The sequence below is a fragment of the Euphorbia lathyris genome, chromosome 7 (assembly GCF_963576675.1).
Source record: "Euphorbia lathyris chromosome 7, ddEupLath1.1, whole genome shotgun sequence".
Lineage (NCBI taxonomy): Eukaryota > Viridiplantae > Streptophyta > Magnoliopsida > Malpighiales > Euphorbiaceae > Euphorbia > Euphorbia lathyris.
In genome coordinates, this window is record NC_088916.1 from 65,380,367 (window position 1) to 65,385,908 (window position 5,542).

The 5,542-nt window shown below is 34.2% G+C and overlaps 2 long non-coding RNA genes across 2 annotated transcripts; both read left to right on the plus strand.

Moving 5' to 3' along the window:
- Nucleotides 1–449: 449 nt before the first annotated feature.
- LOC136235236 (uncharacterized) lies at nt 450–1,294 on the plus strand. The gene is made up of 3 exons (XR_010691723.1): nt 450–762; nt 869–922; nt 1,211–1,294. It is a non-coding gene; the product is annotated as an uncharacterized lncRNA (long non-coding RNA).
- Nucleotides 1,295–3,780: 2,486 nt separating this feature from the next.
- Nucleotides 3,781–5,542, plus strand: LOC136235360 (uncharacterized). The gene is made up of 3 exons (XR_010691780.1): nt 3,781–3,840; nt 4,496–4,617; nt 5,353–5,542. It is a non-coding gene; the product is annotated as an uncharacterized lncRNA (long non-coding RNA).

Consider the following 5,542-nt stretch of genomic DNA (forward strand, 5'->3'; position numbering starts at 1 on the left):
TATAATCAAAACATGTAAAAATGATGAGGCAAGTTCATAAATAAGAAAATAACCTTTGATTCAAAAACAATATTTATATCATAACCCAAAAACCAATTAATCACCCCAAAAGTCACAAAAACTATACATATATACTCACTACAAGAAAACAGCTAGTTAGCAACCGAATTTAGCAACCAGATTAAATTCGGTCGCTAAATAGTGACTGATTCGGTCGCTAATAATTCTACCCTGTTGCAAAAATTAGTGGACTGATTCGCGCCTATGTTACCAACCAGCATATTTCGTTAGCCACCACTTTGTCTTGTTGCAGAATAAAAAAGAAAAAACAAATTAAAAAGAAAAGAAAAAACAAATTGAAAAGGAAAAAAAAAGAAAAAAGAAAAAAAGAAATATAAAAAGAAACAAGAAAAAATAAAAACCTAATTCCCTCGACCTAATGTCTCTTCTCTGCTCTCGACCTCGATCTCGACCTACGCCCCACTCCTCTCTTCTTTGCTGTCCGACCTCCGACCTAAGCCTCATTCCCTATCTTCTTTGCTCTCCGATTTCTAACCTAAGCCCCATTTCCTCTCTTCTCTGCTCTCCGATTTCTAACCTAAGCCCCATTCCCTCTCTTCTCTGCTCTCCGGCCTGTGACCTAAACCGCATCTCATCTCTTCTCTCCGACCTATTCCATCTGATTTACCTCCGACCTGATCTATATCCTTTCTATATGACCTCCTTCTGAAGTTGACTCTCTAATCGAGCATCTTGGAGCAGGTAGAACATTTTTTTTGTTATTGCTGGAGTTTCTTGGTAAATATGTTTCTCCAATTAAATCCTACTACTTCTCTGATTAACTCTCTTTTTTCAATTCGTTTTTCAGTCTCACCTTTGTGCATAAGGAGAGCAAAAAGTGGAAATAGCAAAAAAAATTATGGTATGTTAATGTCATACTTCACAACTGCCTTTGCTTTCTTTTTTCTCTATAGCAAGGGTATCTCTTACATAAAAACCTACTTTTATGATATATACAAATTGGGATGCATATGTGGCTATTTAAGCTTCACATGAACATTTGCTGGTGGTTAATTCTGATTTTGTTCTTTATGGTGGTTAAAAAACATATCACCATTGTTATATAAGCATTGTTGAGCTTTGTATTGACTAAACAGAGTTAATGTTACATGTTTGTTTGGTAAATTTGTAGCTTTGTATTCATTTACAGGTTTGTACCTGAAACTAAAAGGCTGAAGTTCGAGGAGGTTGAAATTCAAAGTTAGATCAAGAACCTGAATTGCTTGGACAGAAGATGAGCACAGGTAAACTTCAGATTGCCATTTTTATCTGTATTTGGTTGATATGGATGCAAAAGTTCTACAGATCTTTATTATACTGATGATTGCTTACTGTTCCATTGCTTTATTCACTAGTGTGCCAAGTATTAATTGTATCTTAATATGTGGAATCTTGTGTGAAGATGCATTGCTGATTTAAGATGCCATGCTAGTTATGCTTGTTGAGCAATTTCATTTCTGCCTGAAGTTTTCCAGTATATGATTTCTCTAGGCTTAGGCAATGCTTTGAAATAGGGTGTATGTTTGGTAATCTCGGGGTAAAGGAAATAGATCCTTTATGACCTTGCCCACATCCAATAAAAAACTATCCACTAGAATAGAAGATTTAAGTAACTCAACACGGAATCTTTCTATCGCATGAGTCTGTATAGGAATAAGAATCCAATTTTTCTTACCTTCCCTTGTCAGCAAAGTAAAGCCAGTTAGCATAGTCCCCCCTGAGAATGCATGACTTTGTAAAAGCATTTTGCTAATTCATACGTATATATAATTGCTTTTGTATGTTTGTTGCCTAAAATCCACTTAATCGATTAATTACATTCTAGTTTAAAATGTATCTATTAGTTTCTGATATGAAGGGAGAAATGCATATCATACAGGGATGGAAAAATGAATGGAAAAGAGCCAGATGATTGAGGAATTCCTTATTAATTATTAGCCTTTCTTTTGGTATTATTGGTTGTTTTAAACCGAGTCAGGGCAGTTATATGTATAAGGCATAAACTGGTGAATCCAATGATTGAGAATAGCACAAGGATTAGTGGGTACTTTGAGCATTGTTAATTTTATATTATTTCTGTCCAAAATGGGGGTATTGTTTAAAGGGCCAAAGTGGGCTTTATGCTTTTTATCGGATTGCCAATTATAAAAAAATGACAATTTATTGTAAACCCAAAGTTCTTGCACAACTCTACTATGCACAAAGCCATTAGAACTTTAAACAATGTAACTCAATCTCGCATCCCAAGAATTGGGTAAATTACATGGCATCATATAATTATATAGCATACCCATGATAATTATAGGCATGTTAACATGCCCTTCATGTTGATATTGGGCAATACTGATTTCTCCCAATTTATTTGCTTACAAGTTAAAACAAATGCCTGTAGTGATGAAAATATATAAAAGTAGATTCAAATTTTTGAAAATGTCCAATTTTGAGTGGTGAAAATAAATTCAAGTGTGAAGTGGACCTAGTGGTGAACTTGTTTCTTGTTTTCTGCTGTAACTACGATTTTGAGTTGTATTTTTTCAGGTATAATACACATTATGGTTTTAGTGGACAATGGAAAGCATCCATGAGTCTATGATAAGGTCTGGAACTGAAACAACAAAGCAGCATGAATTAGGGAGCAGTTCAAATTCAAAGGTAGGGAAAGGGAACAGATTGTGGAAGAAAGTGAAGTACCAGCTAGTTGAGTATCATTCTTTGCCTGTTTATTTGAGGGACCACCTTCTTGAGTTGCTTTGTTTCAGTATTTAAAAAAATGCAGTCTGTTGATTATGAGATAAGGGATAGAGAAATAATAGGCATGGATGTTCACAGAGTAGTAACACCACCCCAAAAATCAAGCATTGGCAAGTTCACTAGTAAACACAAGGAAACATTCTTCCCTGACTACCCTCTTCGTCAATTCAAAGGCCAGACATCCCGGAGGAAATGAATTATTGAACTTCAGTGTGTGTTTCCTATTCTTCGATGGGCTCCTAATTATACATTCAGCTTCCTCAAATCCGACATCCTTTCTGGTCTTACCATTGCTAGCTTAGCCATTCCACATGGTATTAGTTATGCTAAGCTTGCTAGTCTACCTCCTATATAGTCGGTTTATGTAAGTATATTCATTCATTCTTTTACTTTTTTGGCATGGATTTGATTTTGATTTTGAACAACATATAAATAAATAAACGTGTATGTGTGTGTGTGTGCAGATTCAAGCTTTGTTCCTCTTGTTTATGCTATTCTTGGACCTGTTTCAATTGCTTCTCTTATAATAGGATCCATGCTGAGACAACAAGTTTACCCAGCCAAGGATCCTGTCTTGTTTCTTCAGCTTGCTTTTTCTTCTACTTTTTTTGCTGGTTTATTTCAAGCTTCCTTGGGATTCTTCAGGTCTATCTTCTTACTTTCTTTTCCCTTTTTAGTGACCGATTGGTAATTAATTAATTAATAAAGAATGGATGGATGTTCCAGGCTTGGATTTACTCAACAAATGGGTTTGGTTCTTGTTTTGACCTCTACCATCCATGAGGTATCTATTCTTTTTTCCATCATTACCATTTCATAATTACTTCCCAATTTATGGTGTCCACTGCCCAATGGGAGAGGTTGCTGAAATGACTATCTATATACAATCTTCAATTTCTTCATGAGTAATAATTAATTAATTAACATTATAATATGACAATTAATATTCTTTTTTCTATGCAGTGGTCATGGCAAACTATACTAATGGAGTGTTGCTTTCTTTTATTGCTTTTAGTAGCAAGACAAGTTGTATGTTCTTTCTTCCCTCTCCATACTCTTTTATATGCATATTACTAATCATAATATATATGTTCCATCATTCATAATAATAATAATAATAATAAGAATAATAATAAGAATAAGGCAAAGATATGAATCTCTTCAATAAATTGTCTATATTCACCAACTTTGGTCACGTGTTCATCAATCAGATCATCCATTTTACAACTTTACTCATCATTCTATTCTAATATGATTCATTATTCCTTCAAATTAGCTTCTTTTCTAAAATAAATAAATATATTTTGGGGATGTCTCATTAGCATGAACTTGGTTAAAGTGATCTATTATTGTCTCCTTGAACTTTCTTAAATTGGCCTATTACCTTTGACCTTGCTTAAAGTTATATATTGACTCCGTGAACTTACTTTAAATTGGCCTATTAGCCTTTGACCTTGCTTACGAGTTATTATTTTTCAATTTTTGGCTCAACTGTCATTGGTTCAGTGTGTTGTTTTCTTACAATTCAGTTTTTATCGGTTATATTGGTTTAACTATTATCAGTCAGTTTTGCTGCTCAATTAGTTTAATCCACTTATGAGTTATGACTGTTATAACTGCTCCTCTTATTTCTGATTTTTTTTGTTTTCTTTTGATCTTTTTTCATATAATTTCTTGTCTGCAGATTCAGGGAGAACTCACTCGTAAGTGGGTCTTTGGAGTTTGTTGACCTGATTCTGTTCAGTTTTGGGTTTCGATCAGATTCAGTACTAAAATTGTAGGAGTTTGTTAATTCCTCTGTTCAAGGTAAAGGGTTTCCTCTGCAAATTTACTATCTTTAAGCATGTATTGTAATTGACTTTACGCCATGTTGTCCTCAAAGCGCTGTGAATTTCAAAACTAGTCTTTCCTTTGCTCTTTATTTTCTATTCTGAGTGCATGCCAACTTTATCCATTTTGTTGTTGTTAGCTTGTGTATTTAGCTTGTGTAGTTGTTCAGGAATTGGTTAGCTAGTTTTGTAGTTCAGGAATTGATTAGTTGGTTCTCTATTCTGCCTTGATTAACTTAGCTGATTGTTACTGGCTTATATTTGATGTTAGCTATTTCCTTAAGGTGGTCTGCTTTCTTTAACTTTCATGTTTTGTTTTGTCAATTCAATTGCTTCTTTCTTGCTCTAGCTCTTGTTAACTATGCTATGCATTTAGCGCTTGTTGTTCGTATTGTGTTTCTTTAGATTTGAACTCCCTATTTACAAGGGGGGTTGTTTTTGTAAATCATGTTGTGTCATAACTTGACAACCCTCGTGTTCTATTCAATTATCTTTGATGTGATTGGATGCATATAGGTTGATTGTATATTCAACTCTAGCAATGGAAGTGCAACTGCTTGTTCTGTTTTGTAGCAAACAATAAATTAACAAATTTCTGCCTCATTGCCTCTTGCATTTGTGCTATTTAATTTTCAAACTAAATGCTTGATACCAACGTTTTATTTGAGATGCAACATGCTTCTGATTTCGATTTTGGTTCTGTTTATTGTAGGAAACTTACCCAAGTTGAAATTGAACACAGTATTGAGGAAATTGTCGAGTCCATTGATTAATGAAGAGCATTCTACCAGGCTAGATTGCTTAATAGGGCCAAAGAAATTTTTGGACTGGTTCAGCTGCTTCCGAGTATTATCATGACTGATATCCTAAAAATTCAAGATCATTGTCATCTTCAAGTTTTG